The sequence below is a fragment of the Schistocerca americana genome, chromosome 5 (genome assembly GCF_021461395.2).
Source record: "Schistocerca americana isolate TAMUIC-IGC-003095 chromosome 5, iqSchAmer2.1, whole genome shotgun sequence".
NCBI classification, from domain to species: domain Eukaryota; kingdom Metazoa; phylum Arthropoda; class Insecta; order Orthoptera; family Acrididae; genus Schistocerca; species Schistocerca americana.
The window spans coordinates 583,772,891-583,794,050 of NC_060123.1; positions in this window are offsets into that span (position 1 = coordinate 583,772,891).

Below are 21,160 nucleotides of genomic sequence, written 5' to 3' on the forward strand. Positions count from 1 at the left end.
TAAACATAATACAGTTGCACATAAACATGTTTACATCATCATTACATAGCTATAGGTTATTACATTGTGTCATATTTGATTACATGAATTGCAGATATTTACATCCTCTTTAGCGGTTTTGCTGGGATATTATCGATGTTTTTTGTGATGTCATCTGAAATTAAGATAGGTTAGACACAACATTCATTACATCAGTAGGCAAGACCAGGCGTTTTCACTACTCAATAAATATTCAAAATAGTAAGAGAGAGAAAATGTTCGATTCCTCGCGTTTTGTGCGTGTGTGTAGTGTGTCTGTGTGGCCTTGACTACTGGTAGATGCTTTTCTTGCTGAGAGATGTGCGTCTAATCTATTTCTCGAAGTAAAAGATCGCTTCACAGATGACGTCTGTCGGTTCGTCAGGTGTCATAGCAAGTCAGTGGTACCTACAGTCACAAATATTCCGTGAAAAATTTATATATCATTCACTGCTACGTAATCATAAATTTTACTTTAATATTCAGTCTTCTCGGTGGAACCGCGGCGTTGAAAGAAAAGTTCTTCTGTCTTCAACTGCGACTCTGGAACGCTGAAATGAAAATTTCTATACTACTTATTATCTGTGTTGTAGCAACAGAGTTTTTCGAGTTGCTTAGCAATATTTTGATGGGTATGACTTTTACATTATTCAGCATGAAATGCTCTAAGATCTCGGTGTGCGTATAGCCCAATAATTTTGTTAGTTCTACGATGTTGTAACAGATACGCACCAGGGTGCGGTATGTTAACAATTATATAAGGTCCTTCATATAGCAGACGCCACTTAACGTTGCGTCGTTTGAGTGCAACAGATTTATGATGAGTACGAAGTAGTACAAGCATTCCTACCTCGAATTTTTGTTTTCTTTTTATTATGTTTCTGTGATGTTTGTTTCGTATCTGTGCGTGATGTGTCAGCGTAGTCAATACTTCTTTTATTTTCTGTTCAGGTGTGATTTCCTTGTCTGACAACTTAGGTAATGGTTCTATCCACTGATCGTTCTGTTTGCAATTGAACATGATCTCGTTAGGTGTGTAATTTGTATCGTAAATATTTAAGTTATTGTGTACGTCTTCGAAAAGACTTAGGTAGGACACCCAATTAGTATGTTTTGATGAAATATAGGTCCTCATGAATCGATTTAATTCTCGGAAAAGTCTCTCAGTCGCGTTACATTGTGGACTAAACCTCGAAATAAATATACTTTTAATGTTATTGTCCTTCAAGAAATTTCTCCATTTGTACCCAGAGTAGTATGCTGCATTATCTGACAGAATTGCTTTAGGTTTTCCCACGTGCGTCAGGTAATCACTTGAGAATCTTCGTATTATAGCATTTGCAGTGGCGGATTTTAAAGCATAAAGTTTTACGTGTTTAGAAAATATATCGTAAAAAGCTAAGATATATTTGACGCCTCCAGAGCTTGCTGGATGCGGTCCACTAATGTCAGTACACAGAATTTCCAGGGGTCTACCAGGTAAAATAGAATGTAAATCTGTTTTTGTGGATAAATTCTGAGGTTTTGATTTTTGACATATGACACATGTTTTTAGTTCCCTGTAAATTTTTCTTCTCATATTGCTAAAATAACAGTATGTACTGAGCTTTGCCAAACACTTTTTCGTCCCATAATGACCCCAAACTAAGTGTGTGTGCCAAATTAGATTACGTTCAGACTCTTTGGGAATGCATACACACCAGTTAGTAGCATTTGGATGTCGGCGGTAAAATAACACATCATTGTGTAACTTGTAATACTGAGTCAAAGGATGGTTGTGTTTTTCTACCAGTAATGTTATTATCTTATACCAGTGAGGATCAGATTTTTGTAATTCAGCCATGTTTCTGCACATATCAATATAATATTGGTGATACTGCTTGTCTTGCATTAAGAGAATCCTGTAGTCATTTATATTTTCTAAGTCACTGTTGGTATCATTCATACCTTGTGGAAGTCTAGACAAAGTGTCTGCAATGGTGTTGTCCTTACCTCTTATGTACTTAATTTCAAAAGAGTAGTTCTGAAGTGTAACTGCCCATCGTGATAGTCTAGGATGTACAAGTTTACAAGTTAACAAAAATGTCAGGGCCTGGTGATCGGTGTAAATTACCGTATGTTTTCCAAATAAATAATAATTGAATTTCTTGAATGACCATACTATGGAAAGTGTTTCTAACTCAGTAGTGGAGTATGTACGCTCACATTCAGTTAGAGTGCGACTCGCAAACCCAATAATTCTTATCTGTTCCTCCTCTTTATTCTTTACAACTTGTAATAAGCAACAGCCCAAGCCAGTACGTGAAGCGTCACAAGTCATACAAAAATCTAAATTGAAATCTGGATGGCTCAAAATGTTAGCATTCACTAAAGCATGTTTAATTGTATTAAAGTCATTCTGGCACTGTTCCGACCAGATCCAAACTTGATTCCTTCTGAGTAGATTTAGCAGATGTTTACTGTTCAAAAGTGGTTGTGGCAAAAAACGTCTGAAAAATGAACATAGCCCAAGGAATGATTTTAACTGCTTTTTAGTTCGAGGGCTAGGAAAGTTTCTGATAGCATCTAATTTACTGGGATCCGGACGTATGCCCTGTGAATTAATGATATGTCCTAAATACTTTATCTCACTGCAACCAAATTTTGATTTTCTTAGGTTGGCTGTGACTCCAGCTTGTGCAAATTTTTCTAAAATTCTTTGAAGTGTGTCAACGTGTTCATTCCAGGATTGTGTAGCTATCAGTATATCATCTACATAGTGTGTGACTGTCTCAACTAAATCGTCGCCAAGCACGGTATCCAGGGCTGTAATGAATACCCCAGAGCTGACATTCAGTCCGAAGGGTAGAACACAAAACTGATAGGTTCGCCCCCCGAACATAAATGCAGTATATTTCCGAGAATCAGGAGTGATACCCACCTGCCAAAACGAATTAGCGAGATCTATTGTGGAAAAATATTTTGCATCTAGAAATTTCTGTAATTGCTCTTCTAAATTTTCAGGTTTTGTGTGAACCGGTAAAATTATTTCATTAATAGCTCGTGCGTCTAACACTAACCTAATGCCTCCATTTGATTTTTTGACAACAAGTAGAGGACTACAATAAGGTGAGGTGGATGGTTCAATGACCTTCCAGTCTAACATTTGTTTTAATTCTTGCCACACAGCAGGTCGTTGAGATAACGGTACGTTATATGTCTTATGGTAGAAGATCTTGTGAGGCTTAACTTCAATCTTGTACACATACGTGTTGATAACACCTAATCGTTTGGTAAAAACTTGTAAATATTTGGATAACACTTCCTGTAGTTTTATACGTTCATGTACACTGAGAGCTGTAGCTTCACTTATCTTATGATCAAGCAATGTTTTCAAGTCCATTAGCTCTCTGTCAGATGAGTGTGTTTGCATGTCTTGAATGTCTTTGTCAAGTACTAACTGTACCTTGTACCCTGTACAGTGTTTGTCATGCTTTAGAGTTCTCCTGTCCAAATCAATAATAATTACACTGCCTTTATCATTTAAAATACATTTACCTTTGGAGAAGTCTATAATGCAGTCCTTCTCGCTCATAATATCTATTCCTAATATGCAATTTGTCACAAGGTTTTGTACAACCAGGAATGGCCATTGTACGGTTCCATTACCTATTTTAACGTTTACAAAAACTTGCTTCGTAACCCTACATGACTTATTACCTAGTGCAGTAGTTATTTTACAGTTTTGGGCAGGAAACTCAGGCACAGGTTCCAATTCACACATCTTTTTATAAAAATTAAAAGATAAAACGCTCACAGCTGCACCTGTATCTAGGATAATAGTAGTTGGAATCCCACCTACTACACCAGTAGTGGATGCTAAAACAATTTCATTTGTGTTTAAACGACATTGTGTACTGTCTTGTAAAAGTTCATCTGATATATTGTTATTGTGGTTGTATCTTATAAATAAAACAGGTAGTTTTTGTTTAGAATTACTCGGCATATCATTATTCTGTTGTTCAAGTGTGGTGTCAAATAACTGATTAACATTGAAGCCGCCCCCCAAGGATTCTTCAGCCACGACCTGGGGCAAAGTAGTGACTGTTTCTAGTTTGTTGGATTATCATTTGTACTAGGTACTGACACAGATTGAGGTTGTGCATCAGGTGTCATTTCTATTATATTCACATTCGGATATTGCCTATTATGATCTCCAAACTTTTGCGGTTGTTGTTGCTGTTGCGCATTATAACTTACCTGTCGGTCGTAAGGTATGCTCCAATTTTGACCTGGTGGCTGCTGTGGTAAAGCAGAGTTTGAATGAAAGTACTGATCGTTACGAGTCCAACCTTGATGCTGTCTTGGCTCGTAGTTATTATTATTTCTATTTCTGTTTGTGTTTTTGTTATTACCTTTGTATCCGTTGTTACCGTTGCAGTTATTACCGCGGTGCCTTTTGTATGGATTGCCGCATGAAATGTTATTACTGTTGTAACTATTGTTCGTATTGGAATACGCGTGTTGATTTTGATTTCCGTACTGAGACGGCATGTGAGTTTGCTGTTTTTGTTGTACCGCGTATCCAACTGTGGGCGCGCCAGAATTGTGTTGGCAAGCCTGCATGTTTTGCATACCACTAGTGTAAACATTGTGGCTGCTGTTTTGCCGCGCGAAGCGCTGATCTTCAAGTAACATGTCAACCGAATCTAAAGCTGTTAAAAAATAATCTGAATCGTCATCCGGGATATGTAGAAGTTTTTCCTTAATGTTGAAAGGCAATTTGGCCTTCAACGCTCGGAGTATATCACGTGTTGCGACTGGTTCGTCTAAAAAATGTCCCATGTTCAAGTATTTTTCAAAATATCTGCGTAAGTTACCATTTTTACTGTTAAAAGTTTCAGGTTCTAAAATTTGTCTCCTGAGTCGCTCCTGGACGGATTGCGACCAGAATTTGTTCAGAAAGGCACGCTCAAACTCACTGTACGTGGTACATACGTCAGCTTGACTGTATGCCCAGACAGCTGCATCGCCTTGGATGTAACCGACAATATATGAAATCTTTTTCCGGTCACTCCAAGTGCGTGGAAATGCGTTACTAAAAGATTTAAGAAAAATCACCGGATGAATGGTTCGTTTCTCTGGGATAAAAGCCTGAAATTGCCTGTGTTTTATTAAGCTTTCTTCTTCCTTTGCATTATGATATGGATTTGTTCCACTGTAATTACTGCAATGCTCAGCTGGCGAGTAATTACGATAATGTTGCTGTGGTTTACCATGATAATAGCTTGTGTTTGTGGTTGCACGTCGTGGTATGTGTTGTAGTCGTGGTGTGTTTTGTTCTTGTGTGTTTGTGGTGTGCGGTATGTGTGCGTCATACTCGAATGTATATTGGTTTCTGAACTGTACATTTTGACTGATATTTTCGTTACATTCAGACTGTGGTTGATCGGTGAATTGTCTCATGGGTGCAGTGACGGATTGTACTGCGTCACTAATCAGCTGTTTGTTATTAGTGATGTATTCCGCTACGGAGTCGTGCACAATTGTTGGTAAATTTTCACGTATGCATCTATCAAAATGTTTGTCTTTGTTCTCTACCCAATCATGAAATTCTTTATTAATATTTTGAAAATGAGCTGTGGCATCAGATTGTAAGATGTCAGTCAGGTGTTGTTCAACATCGTCAAATTTATTCTGCACGTCAGTAATTCGTTTTTCAAGGTTGTCGTGTACTGAAGGATATGTTTGAATTTGTTCAGTAAGAGCTTCACACGTGACATTAAGGTTTTTTAATTGTTTCTGTAAAAGTGCTACGTCATTTGTAGTCTTTTCTTGTCTCGTATTAAGCTTGGAAAATTTCGTACTGAGTTCAGTCATCTGTTCGGTCAGTGTGGCGTCTATAAGTTCCACACGTTTACACAAAGTGTCATTACATGCCTTGATTGCTATGAGATCAGATTTAATTTCGTCATTTTGTGTCTTTAACTGTTCATTTTGTGTCTTTAAGGTTGCCATGTTTTCCGCGTTCTGCATCCTTAAGGTTGCCATATTTTCTGCGTTTTGTTTCATTAGCATTTGTAACATGTTGGCAATGTTTACTGTTTGCAAGGTCTCTGCCCCCGCCGCGTCATTAGACGTGACGTCATGTATTAACATGGGCTCTGACTGAGACTTTGAAATTTTTGTGGTGGACGGCCTATTGTCAAAATTTCCGTTGACACTTGCGTCAATATTTGATGTATCGTCACTACCGGTTGCTGTCGTAAAGTCATTTTCTAACATTTGTCTCTCGTCCGAGTCGGATTGCGTCTGAATAGTACGTCTTTGCTGTTCCATTTTTGCGTATTGTTTTCTAGTTATTACCATGCCACACGTGCTATATATTTCAAGAAATTAATGTTTGACACTGGTTTTAAAATAAAATGCAGTTGAGCATGAATCGGTCGTAGCAACAATGGCTGTCTGTTAATTTAAAAATATAAACTGAATTTGAGATTATTGGTAATGGCTGCTGGCCATGTTACATGATATCGTACAGAAGTCGGCCATATTGTACACTCGTGTATTGGTATTGTTGCATACGTTATTGTTTAAGGAAAAATACTGAGAATGGAATTTATCACTGAAACTGTTATGCGGAAAAGAAACACTACAGAATTTTACTGAAAAGCTAATACACTGAATTATACGTCTGGTCAAGCCTGCTAATGCAAAGATGCTGCGTCTTACCTTATTTTGCTGGAAGCTTCTTTGCGTCTTCCCGCAAAATTTTATAATTGGCAAATATCTTCTGATTTTTTTTATTTCTCATATAGTCAAGTCCAGGACCAGAAGGTTGATTTTTCACATGAAACAAAGAGAACAATGTAACAAATGACAAAATAACAAGTCCGACACGCAGTCGCCAATATAAAATAAATAAAATAAAATAAAATAAAATAAAATATTAATTATTTTTATCTGTCTGATTGGCTCTCCTATGAGTCGTCAGGTTTTGATTATTCGGTATCAGACGCTTGACAATGGCTTTTTCGTAAAGGCAATGTTACTCGTAGTTGACCGTGAAATAAAACTGAAATAATCGGACTTCGTAATTAAATCGTTTCCAAAGACTGCTGCGGTAGGTGCGGACTCATAAACTAAATCTCAATATTACAATAATTTGCCAGCCATGCCAAAACGTCGTACAGAGGTGATTGTCTACTAAACAAAAAATTACACAGTTAGTTAAATCAGATATATTCAATGAATAAGCCTACAGTTCATAATCCTACTTACTTTTATAAATATAAATTCTTTACAGAATCGAGTGCCTAGTATGGTTGCAATTTTCTATATCATGAAATATGGCGGTGTGCCAGACAATAAACTAAAATACGTGCTTCTCGCACCACTTCAACGAGAGCTCTTCCTTTTTTTTTTTTTTTTTTAATCAAACATACGACTAACGAAAATGTACTTTTGGATGGGGATATAATGGTTCATACAATCAAGAAGCTTGGCTTGGTCATAAAATATACTCATAATTTCTCATTAAGTAATTCTATTATATCATCTGAAGATACGTGTAATTTACTAAACCGACAAATAATTTTTTTTTTTTTTAATCCATACTCTCTGCCATCGTAATCATTTCTCGCAGCCGGATGTGACAGTGCAGTTGTTGAGACGCTGACTATTGAATATCCCCTGTGCATCTACACCTTATCCCTTTAATTGCCAGTAATTTTCTTAATTTATTCCAGTACCCGTTTAAATGAAGGAATTTACCAGCAAATGAAGCAGTTTTTTATTCCACAACTATGTTCCTCAGTTGCAGATGTTCACCTGATCAGGTAGTTTGCTATCCTGATTTTTTTCTGTGGCTTTGCTAAATCCGTTCAGGCAAATGGTAGGATGATCCCTTCAGCAAGACCACGAACGACAACTTCTCGTACCTGCGTGTAATCAGGGTGATTTTTCTAACTGGTAAACAACTGCAGCTAACGATCAGTGACAGTAAAAGAGCAAAGAATGTAATATGGACAAATGGCCGGAAATGCGATCCATGTGATGCACCCACTTGCAGATTGAGATAAAAGATATTTGACTGTGTAGGTTTCAATGACTTAAAGCACACGTGAGAACACGTCAGGCAAATGGGAATGTCCTGTCTGCACTTCGAAGTTAGGTCCAGTCTCATGAGGACAGTAATGTTACCCCTGGCGGCCGTGCTTTCACATGGGGGTGGGTACTGCTGCTGTTGCCCACTCACTCTGCTGTGGACGTGTGTCGTGTAGTGCAGCGCTGAGAGACGATGGCCCGGTACACGAACCAGGAACCGGCAGACATGGACTTTACGCACATGTTAAGGCACTGGTTGTCGAAATGCTGCGCCCGAGCCCGAATTACGTATTCTTAAGGCCCGCGATTCTAAGCCTGTTTTCTCGTAATATGAATCTTGCAACTAACATACAAATTCAAACTCCTGTTCCCTATATTGGACTGTGTTAATATCACGTACATTGCTGATCAATATCAGCAACTACACAACAATTTTATTCCACGAATGAGTCAGGTACAGCCAACACTTTCTAGTGGTAAGTATTCGTTCTTTACCTGTATCGAACTTCATTTCCATTAGTGACAGGTGCTAATAGAGTATGAAAAAGTATAACTTATAAACCAGTAAAAAATAAATACTCCCGTGTTCAAGTGTTGGCTTCGTCGAATCATAAATGTACTAGAGGAATTGTAGTAGTCACGCGAAAAACTGAACGCTCACCTCAGAGGCAAAGCTAGGTAGTGAGATGTTTGAGGACCGATGGGCTAATGGCAATAAACGGGCGGCGGTAACCTTGATATAAAAGGTTTCTGTCAATGTCTCGTCGTTTGTGACAGACATGCTCGTCGACGGAAATCGGTAGCCTTGAAAGGCGCGTTCCAACCGGCGCATACACTACACAAGCCTTGCAGGAACGCTGTGCAGTATGATCCTATTGTCAGCACCAGGCCTGCTAGCAAGGGGTAAGCCAGACGACACCATGGGACACAGTAGACAACAATCACTCTTCGTATCGCGTACAACGCCTGCAGAACTTGTCACCTATGGACGTGCCTACGCGACGACCCTTTTGGTTCGGGTTCGTCGCACAGACCATCGCGGTGCTGAGTTTTGTTTCATCCATCCTATTTAGAGATGGGGCTATCTTTACGGGATGTGGTGTCGTCAATCTTCTCAACACCTACCTGTGGGTTACCGAGAATGGCAGTAGATAAAATTCCGATATATCGATACTTTTCCATGTAGTATCCATATATACCAGCGATATATTTTTAACCTATAGATCGATATCGAAATGACAATATCGGGAGCAGATATTATTATTTCATATTATATTTTTTCGCAATTTTCGATAAATATATGAAATTGTAGTAGAACAAAATTTTAATTTCACTATGTGAAGGAGTCTCACTAGTTTTTTTATCTTTTCTCACATCCAGTCTTTCTGTTTGCCTACGTATAGCAAACATACATGGCACAAAAGAAGATCGTTTGCACGGGGAAGAAGGGGGGAGGAGCAGGCGGGGAGGCGGGGGCGGTGAATGGGGTAACAAGATTTTCTACATGAGGAAATAGCACACCACTTGAGCAAAAAAGTAAATTAATGCCACCAGTGTGCTATTCCATACTTCGGCATTCTTGAAAAACAGTTGCAGAAAATAATGAACAAAAATCTAAATAACAAGATCGGCCTTCGCCGTGGGCAAATACGTATGAGAGGAAATGCTGCTGTAATCGGCGCTTTTGCGCTATCACCAGAAATTGTAACGTTTAACTTCATCACGGAATTTTGACACTACGGCTGCTAGGTCGCTGGCGTTTTCAGAAAAAAAACCATGGAAATCGACATGAATTGTACAGGACAATCCGATTTGTGTGACGAAACCTAACGTCGGATCCATCGGACACCTTTTATTGTTCCATTTACACGCATTTACCATTGCTAGCTAAGTGGTTATCGCCAGGCGGGAACGTGCTTCTTTTGCGTTTCAATTCTTGCTCTAAGGGGAATAAACAGACCGCTAGCTTGTTGATGTACGGAATATCTAATAATAAATCAGTTCTTAAATATATAGTTCTGAAGGCGGCGGTGTATTTACAGTGGGCAGCCGACATTTTTATAGGCCAGTACGTCGATATTTTTCCCTTCGGTATATCGATATACTGATACAACTTTCGATAAATCGAATGACTCAGCGACATTTTAGAGATATCGGTAAGTCGGATTCTCGATATTTTTTAAAAATACCGAGTTCTGCTAACTGTCAGCACCAGTTCTGCCTCAATTTTACTGCCTGCGACTCCATGTGGTTAAAGGATGTTGTTGTTGTTTTGGTCTTCAGTCCTGAGACTGGTTTGATGCAGCTCTCTATGCTACTCTATCCTGTGCAAGTTTCTTCATCTCCCAGTACCTACTGCAACCTGCATCCTTCGGAATCTGCTTAGTGTATTCATCTCTTGGTCTCCCTCTACGATTTTTACCCTCCAAGCTGCCCTCCAATGCTAAATTTGTGATCCCTTGATGCCTCAGAACATGTCCTACCAACCGATCCCTTCTTCTAGTCAAGTTGTGCCACAAATTTCTCTTCTCCCCAGTCTTGTTCAATACCTCCTCATTAGTTATGTGATCTACCCACCTGATCTTCAACATTCTTCTGTAGCACCACATTTCGAAAGCTTCTATTCTCTACCTAACACTTAAATCTATACTGGATGTTAACAAATTTCTCCTCTTCAGAAACGCTTTCCTTGCCATTGCCAGTCTACATTTTATATCCTCGCTACTTCGACCATCATCAGATATTTTGCTCCTCAAAGAGCAAAACTCCTTTACTACTTTAAGTGTCTCACTTCCTATCTAATTCCCTCAGCATCACCCGTTTTAACTCGACTACATTCCATTATCCTCGTTTTGCTTTTGTTGATGCTCATCTTATATCCTCCTTCAAGACACTGTTCATTCCGTTCAACTGCTCTTCCAAGTCCTTTACTGTCTCTGACAGAATTACAGTGTCATCAGCTAACCTCAAAGTTTTTATTTTTTCTCCCTGGATTTTAATACCTACTGCAAATTTTTCTTTTGTTTCCTCAATATACAGATTGAATAACATCTGGGAGAGGCTACAACACTGTCTCACTCCCTTCCCAACCACTGCTACTCTTTCATGCCCCTCGACTCTTATAACTACCATCTGATTTCTGTACAAATTGTAAATAGCTTTTCGCTCCCTGTGTTTTACCCCTGACACTTAAGAATTTGAAAGAGAGTATTCCAGTCAACATTGTCAAAAGCGTTCTCTAAGTCTACAAATACTAGAAACATAGGTTGGCCTTTCTTTAATCTTTCTTCTAAGATAAGTCGTTTGGTCAGTATTCCCTCAAGTGTTCCAACATTTATACGGAATCCAAACTGATCTTCCCCGAGGTCGACTTCTACTAGTTTTTCCATTCGTCTGTAAAGAATTCGGGTTAGTATTTTGCAGCGGTGACTTATTAAACTGATAGTTCGATAATTTTCCCTACTTTCAACATCTGCTTTCTTTGGGATTGGAATTATTATATTCTTCTTTAAGTCTGAAGGTATTTCGCCTGTCTCATACATCTTGCTCGCCAGATGGTAGAGTTTTGTCAGGACTAGCTCTCCTAAGGCTGTCAGTAGTTCTAATGGAATGTTGTCTACCCCTGGGGCCTTGTTTCGACTCAGGTCTTTCAGTGCTCAGTCAAACACTTCACGCAGTATCGTATCTCCCATTTCATCTTCATCTACATACTCTTCCATTTCCATAATATTGTCCTCAAGTACATCGCCCTAGTATAGACCCTCTATATACTCCTTCCACCTTTCGGATTTCCCTTCTTTGCTTAGAACTGGGTTTCCATCTGAGCTCTTGATATTCGTACTGAGAGGCACCCACATGTCTTGCTCATACTGTGACATCAAGCAGTTAGGCCTGCAAGATGAGTGGTCTGCCAAGCGAGTGGATTTATTCATATTTCTCAATGACTGATTATGAGCTCTCGTACTCACAATTAAGCTACAAATTACTCTCATGTTTGGACATTACGCAACGGAAACGGAAACGCACATCTGACTATTAGTAATTTACACAACTCTGACTGTTCACTTGCACTGGCAATACTACATTTTCTTTCTTATTTAACGGCTTTGATCAACACGTGGCACCGAGCGAGGTGGCACAGTGGTTAGACACTGGACTCGCATTCGGGAGGACGACGGTTCAATCCCGCCTCCGGCCATCCTGATTTAGGTTTTCCGTGATTTCCCTAAATCGCTCCAGGCAAATGCCGGGATGGTTCCTTTCAAAGGGCACGGCCGACTTCCTTCCCCGTCCTTCCCTAATCCGATGAGACCGATGACTTTGCCGTCTGGTCTCCTTCCCCGAAATAACCAACCAACCAACCAACCAACACGTGGCCATCCACTGAATATGAATGACGCACACATTATAAATTCTGAGTATCATGACAACATACTATTCGAAGGAAAAGGCCACCAATCTTTCTCTTTTAACTATCTTATTTATTCCAATAAATTCTGTAACCTAAACACACAAATTCTGTAACCTACAACAATAACACATGAGAAATTCCGCCCAGTGTGCATGGCTTTACATTGGTGATTCTCTATCTTATGTTCTCGTAATTATTTAACGTTACAGTGCATTTTCTGGATAGGATGGTGGATCTTTTGCTATATCTCACACTTCGACTCTCACACCCATCATCACGAAAATTTCCTCCAGACCGAGTGGTACAAAAAAGAACATGCATAACCCACTGCCTCTGAAACTATCTTCTTACTCTCCCATGCCAACCACACATACTTAAATTTCATGAAATACATCACACTGGCGACATACAATACAAAGAATAGTCACAACGTTATAATCACATCACTTTCAGCTTTCCTACTTCAATTAGTATTTATCCCAGTTTCACACGACACTGTCCTACTTCGTAACTTTTCTTTCCTACTATGAACTCTGGAGGATGTATGCACGTCTTCCTGTGCAATGCAAGCCAAGTGGCGTTGCTGGATAGACGGCTGACTCACCTTGCTTCTCTCTCAAAGTATTATACTTTGAATCAAGCGTCACACGGAAACATAACACGCAAAGTAATATTAAGAACATATTCATCACACACGCGAGTCCTCAACTGATACCATGGACGAGTAATTCTCTTTATCCTTTGTCTCATACACAGATTGAGACTCACACAGTACTCACCACGTGGAAGTACTCGTCTCTAATTTCAAGTCCTGCACACGCCATTTCTTAAATATTTCCAACTTACAGTACACATGCCAGTAATTCAGCTTAACTTAAGCACTCGGAAGTATTTCAACTTACTGCTACACGTGGTTTCATTGTGACCGTTGGTCACTTCCGAAGATTACTACGATTCCCTTAATATTAGCTGCCTGACATTTAATTCTCCCCACAAAAGTTCCTGAAATAGAGAAATTATTATTCCAAACTACTCTTAAGTATTTCACATGCATACCATGTCTCCACTCTTTTGTCTTTACGGAGCATATCTAAGACAGGTCTTACCAACACAAGATCCAGCGACAGAGTGCTGAAAACATGGCCGTTCTTCATGTCAGCTCGCACCTCCGTCGAGGTGTGGGCGCACCATGTTACAGTATTGGTCAGCCACATTTCAGGCGCTCAAACCTCAGGTAAATTTCATCTCTTTGGTTCCACCAAAGGTGACCAAAGGACTGTCTCAAAGATGATCATCTACTGCACATTCACTATCTGCAGTTAGCAGACGACCATACATTCATTCATTTCACAGATCGCACCAAATTGGGTGTAGGGATTTATTTTGTGGGAGTGCACAAGTGATCAGTTAAATAAATAAAGTGTCATTCTTTCCTACACTGGTATCCGCCTTCGATGTATTAAGTGAAATTGAGTTATTATTACAAAAAAACTATGTTGTTCTGACAAGAATAACGAAGAATGTTGTACCTATTTTCAACGTCGGGTGGTACTGTAACCTTTCACCACCGGCTACCCATGCAGAAAAAAATGGCACGGTACTATCCTTGCAATGCGAGGGTAGTTCCGAACATTTTTTTAAGAAAACTGTACTCGAACAAACGTAGCAAGTCATCATAATAACCAGGAGGAGACCTTAGCCCCTGGCGACCTCAAATAGACGACCAAATGCTGTTACTTTACCAAATTATTGACGCAGTTGTTGCACTATTGTACTCTCCACAATCCGGAGGAACATACACATACAAATTTACAACAATCCAAATGACAAATAAAACATTACATCATACAAAGAAAAAATAATGGTGAAATAAGAATTTGCTTAGTTACCGGGATCTCCGTTATTTTTAGGAGTAGTCCAAACTTCACTAATTCTATAACAAAAAAAAAAATACTAATTGTACTCATAAAATTTTAAATAGCTCACCGTCCAAGCACAGAACAAGTAATCTGACATTTATAAATTGCGTTGTAATAATCTTTACATGGCAATGTCTAAATACAAAACAAAATCAACAAAAGAAAAAAAATTGCGTACACTAGTTACATTTAGGATGTCAGGCTCCATATCATTACTCTAAAATGTACGTCAAACCTACCGAGAAATTGAACTAAGAAAAAAACAATGAAATATACCACAAGTTACATACTGGTTACGTAATATAGTCTGTCTAAGACATCATGTCATACCTCATTAACTATCACTACCACCACTACTTGACTGTGAGTTTAACCTTATCCTTGTCCACCAGTACAAATACCTGCTGCTGAGCTAGTCAGTCCGTCAACTTTGATCAATACACGCACTAAATAGTTAGCAATAAGTGCTTGAATCCACCAGTAACTCTCGTATTTTACTCTACTGCTCATTTCTGTGTTGTTACATATTTAGACGACAAGAACTTGCATTTCGACTAGCCTCCATTACACTTCGATGTGAAATATCACCACTCTGATAATGAAAATAAGTGACTTCAGTCAACACACCAACAAGGTTATTACTGTCCAAGACATCAAAATGCATCAGTTAATTCCGATATTTGTTGTGCAATGCTAACTCTTGTCCCCTGTGACAACCTTATTGACCAATGCAACAAGAGCCGCTACGTTAGTATTACGCCACTGGCTAATAATTAAAGCATCCTTGTACCAAATATTCTTATAACCATGCTACGCGAACTTTATAACCCAGAACAAACAAAAAAATACACTAACTATTCTAAACACATACGTTAATGAAATACAATTACACTTCCTGTCCCTTCTGGAATAAAACATATAAAAAATGTACACAGTTTCAAATAGAAATACATTATTCCCTGTCTTGCGAGTCACACAGAATCATTTCAGTCTGTGATTTTCTTGGGGTCAAAAAGTTGCTGATAGTTTTCCTAGAAACACTGTCTCGGTGTCAAAGCTCTCCCATGGTTACCCGGCCGAAAGTCTTTAGGTCACTCAAACCGGCATTTTGAACATGCACCGAACAGTAAAGTGTATTTCACAGTAAATACAAATGTCATAGTCAATTTCAGAGTACCATCCACACGAATCTGGTCGTCCAGAAATGGCCCTGTAACTACTATTGTCCACGGTCCTGCCCTTTCAGTTCATGGGGTAATTAAGTCTTAAGTTCCAACAAACAGCACTTATTCCCGCACCAATTAAAGAAATGTCTCCTACTACAAATGCAAATGTCAATGTCCAACTTTAGTTTCTTGTGTTCATACAATAATTAGTCACCAAACGACCACTGTCCTCTTTAAGTATACCAAGTGTCCCACATGCAATTCACAAAGCACACTTAACAAGTCACTGCCAAAAGTTTATGGATCCCACCATTCAGTGGTCAAGACAAAACAAAACAATCATCCTGTCTGCTAAAGACAAAATCTTTTCCACCACTCACAACGTGGAAACACCAGTCCTTCACTTTCCAACTTATTGATACATACGAGCAGTCATCTTGTTTCACAGCTCCACAGCTCAGTCCTAGTTAATTGTTGCTGTCAAAAAATGCCCGCCAGACTCTTCTGCCGTCGCGCCGCCGCCGCGCGAGCCGTTGAGGGGAAAAGCCGCCCACTGTTGCCTCGGCGGGATACTGTCCCCAGTCGTAAGGGTGGCGGAACTTATGAATGGCCAGTGGTTGGTGCGTGTCGCCCCAGGCTGTTGACCTGCTGTAGCGGGCGCGTGGAGTGTATCCCAACCGACAGTGGAGTGGGGAGCGCTGCGGCTCAGTCGCCTCTCCCATGGCGTCGGCTTGGCCTCCTCCATTTTTATGTAGGTATGGGCGCATTCTGCATGGGCACCTCAGCGCTACGACACCCAATTAGTCAGACCCTTCCGTGCATCTCGCACATTACAGACAAAAGGATATTCTTAGAGTATTTAAATACTCACTGATTACCTGTATGATCTATTAGATACATTGGTAATAAAATAATCTTTATTCGAAAAAACATAAAATCATACACCCTAGTTTTCTACACATACAACATCAACATTTCTCCCTTTTCTATATACAGCCCACACTTGTGCTACTGACTGTACCTGTCGTCCCTCATAGAAAACATGAAATTGTTCAAAAAAAAAAGGAATAAGATACAATCTATACAGCTCATAAATACAATATCAAACAGTAGACTACTTTAACATCCTATCACAGTGAACATATTAGAAACTGTTGATCCTAAAACTACAATATACAACGCATCTTTGTGCTTGTGACAGACTGAAATTAATACCCCTTGAAAGTGTTCTAACAAAAAATAAGAAACAATCTATACAGCTCACAATTCCTGCCACATAATGTTAAATAGTAAACTACTTTAACATCCTAACACAATAAACATTTTAGAAACTGATGACTCTAAATTTACAACATACAATGCACCTTTGTGCTTGTGACAGACAGAAATTAGTATCTCTTTACATATTTTACATTTTATTATATATTACAACATTTCTAGGAATTGTATGTACCACCCACATGACGTCATATCCTGACCTGCCATCGAGGTTCATCCAAATCAAACGATAAAGCACAACAATGTTTTAGTTATGGGTCGGTAGCATCCCCTTTACAGGAGTGTGCGCATTGATCACACTACTCTACGACTCTCACTCACCAGACATCACATTTTCCTTCTCATTCAATCCGTTAATACACCAACAGAATAGGTCTAGAAGTCAGCTTACCTTAACACCACCACACTCACGACAACATACCATACCTTTGCTCCCTTATACTCAACCACATAACACATGAAGTTGTTTCAGAGATAGCATTCCAGTCTCTGAATTCGTCCTTTCACTCTAGCACCTCTCTCCATCGGCTTACCTCTGCATTCACTTTACCGATTATTCATCCTGCTAAATATCAACTTAGAATTGCGACATTTCATCTACGAACAAAAAATACACAAATTATTCATCCTACAAAATAACTGTACACATTCTTCTTCACCAACAACAAAAAATATTATTTTTGCCATATTGCAAATGTTATGGTAAGAATTAGATTTACAATTATATTACATCTTACGTCAGTATTCCACAACGTTCACCATCTGGATCTAATACTCCGTTTATGTCCTTTCACATTGTTCAGTTGTCCTCCTCTCTTCATTCGTATTTCGGCTCTCCATCCGTCCATTACTCCATCATTTCCTGGTCTTCCTTCGCCATTCGCGTCAATCTCTATTGCAGCATACACAGGCCTCTCTGTAACATACATCTAAGACATCTCCACATTATTAATTCTACCCACCTTTATTTACCACTGGTTCCTCACGTCAAATCTCTCTTTATTAATCACACTGCTTCACGTCGCTTCTCACCTTAAATATCACCTTTATCAACTACTATTTATCACATCGCTTCTCTCAATATCTACCATCTTTATCCACTCATTAATCATCACGTCGTTTCTGCTTGATCCTTATTCATATGACAAAAAATACGTACATACACCACTCTGTCGACTCCTGTTCATGACTCATTCGACCAGTCTATTCCGCCATACTTCCTGACATCCCGCCTGAAAATTCTTATGTTCGATTTGCCCCTGCACAACGTTACACACCACAAATAAATACACTGACTATCTACCATAACTTACCTACTTCCGATCTATCCTTAACTTTTCCATAATTTGATGTTAGAAATGTGATGAAGCCCACGCAATTGTTTTCCCTTGATCGTCTCAATCAGTAAAGCACTTTCATGGACAATCCGCCTCACTCTGAATGGTCCACTATACACAGTAAAGAACTTGCTAGTTAGGAATCTGTGCTTACATGAAAACTAAATGTGTGCAGAGAATATACAAGCTGGGAGAAAGGGACAGCACAAGTCTTAGAAACTTTGGTGCTAGTGGCCTCTTCCCCTAACACCAGATACCGAACAACTATGCGCAGCACCTCATTATAACTGTCACCACGACAATGACATACCATAGATCAGATGGCATCTAATTTAAAAACTTCGATCACATTACTGATGCTACCTGTAACAGCAGTATAAATGTACCCCATGCCATACAGATCACAATGTTGACTTTTTACATTATGTGTTAAGTACCTGCAATACTCAAATCGCACTTATTAAACTGGACTCATTGGCGTTATTACATAACATTTTTAGCAACTTTTTTTTTTGAGGAAACAGTCCTTTTACTTTAGTGTTCCAAATAAAAATTTTCAAATTTTGCTCTGAGAGACCAGCTTAACAGATGTCATTACTGGTGTTTTATTCACTGATCAGAAGTACGGTACTTGCATTCCTACATATCAGTAAAGTATGTCTGCTACATAGACAATTTTCAGTGCCAGCAGCATGTGTTTTAAGGCAAGATGCCAAGGGCTGATATGTTGCATTAGTTTCTCCTATCGTTCAATCCATTATGACAAGAATGAAATGCCAGGATTCCATGCTCTCCTGTCATTCTGACAGTTTCTGCCGTTCCTATCCTCGACTCTGTCTGACCTATGAGTCGTGTCTTCGTTCACAATGTTGCTCTCATTACCCAGTTCCTGTAACAAGTGCTGAAATGACGCAGAATCATCTAAGCCTCTGCTTGCTATCGCTATATCTCTGCGCAGTTTCACTGGCAGTTTCGATATACAGATCCTAATGAGCTCCCCAGGTTCGCATGGCACACCCAAATACCTATTTCGTCTCAGCGTTTCCTGATAGCACGCCACTGGATCTCTTACACCACCTTCGTTACAATTTGGCATCATCAATATGCTTTGCTTAACCTGCTCCTGCCTGCTTTTCGACCAGAATTCGTTTAAAAACTTGTCACAAAATACCTTGTAGCTACTACAGTCTTTAATAACTTCCTGCATTTTCGCTCTAGCCTCGTCCCTCAAATGATTAGACACAAACTTCATTTTGAGGAGCGGTCCCCACGATGAAGGTAATGAATCTTGAAATTCAGACAGCCTTGGACTATTCCCAGTTGGGTTTGCCACCTGTTTTATCCGACACAACCGTTCTTCTGACTCTCCGAATTCGTCTTCCTCTTTCTGCCTAGTTTCCTTTTTTGAATTTATCTCGCTCTCCGTCTGCAATCTACCTGGTGGTGTGTCACTCTTGCTACTGCACGTTATTTGCAATTGTGCTAGTTATTCCCTATGTTTCCTATTTATTTCTAATTGTGCCTCTTTAAACTGTAATAGTGATAGTATCTCCTCCTGGTCGTCATAAACCTCTCGCTGCGTACTGTCAGAACCTGTGCCTCTTATACTGATCTTTTCTACATCTGCACTAATCTTAATCTTTCTGATCACTACCTCCGCGACCTCATCCCTGTGTCTATTCAGCGACACTTCCTGCCGGGTGACTTGAGCTTCCACGCTGTCTAATGCCCCTTGTTTATGTGCAAGTAAGTCCTCCAATACCTCTTTGATTCGCTCATCCGGCAACACGTCCCTACGTTCTGTAATATCACTCTCTATTGCAATTATTCGTACCTCCAAATTATTGGCTTTTTCTTTCACGGCGTCACATGCTGGCTGCAACGCACCCAGATTCTTCTCCCCCTAATGTAACTAATTATTAACTGCGGACAGACGCTCATCGATAACTGAAAGTAGCTTCCTCAATGCCTGTTTATTTCCCTTATCCATTGCCTCCAATCTTTCCTTACTATATTTATCCATCGCTTCCAATCTTTCGTTATTCGCTTCCAATCTTTCCTTATTATCTTTATCCATCGCTTCCAATCTTTCTTTATTATCTCTATCCATCCTCTGTAAAAACTGCAGTAGCACACTGTCATTAACTACTTTCGGTGCGCTCACCTCGTTCGCCTGAGATACCGTAGCTTCGCTAAGGGTAGCTACACTTTCACTGCATACCTGACCTAGTCCCGGCTCGCCCGCGTCGTCGGGAAAAGCCCCCGATTGTGAACAAAGACCGCCGCCTAAAGGATCGCCTACGGTCCGCTTACCAATTCAGCGCCTTCTGAATTCTCGCTCATTAACACTAGGTCGCCAATAACTTCCTGCTCCACTATGCCGCCTCCTGCGTTCACCTCATAATCACTCTCCTCCATGGTGACTACACTTTTCGACTGCAATCTAGTTACTATGGACATTACGCAAAAAATAAAATTATACAACGATCTTACAGCCTTGGACGACGTAACCTCCAATTACATAAAAAAATAAAAGAACCTCACCAATCCAGAAAGAAATTGGAAACAAAAAATTTTACTTCTTAGCGCTATCACAATATTAATAAAAATATTGACAACTTCCATCAAAAAAATATCTTAACAGCAAACCCTAACAGCACAATCCCGGCAGGGTCGAAATTATGAGAGGTACCCACGTGCCTTGCTCATACTGTGGCATCAAGCAGTCAGGCCTGCAAGATGAGTGGTCTGCCAAGCGAGTGGATTTATTCATATTTCTCAATGACTGATTATGAGCTCTAGTACTCACAATTAAGCTACAAATTATTCTCATGTTTGAACATCACGCAACGGAAACGGAAACGCACATCTGACTATTAGTAATTTACACAACTCTGACTGTTCACTACGCACTGGCAATACCACATTTTCTTTCTTATTTAACGG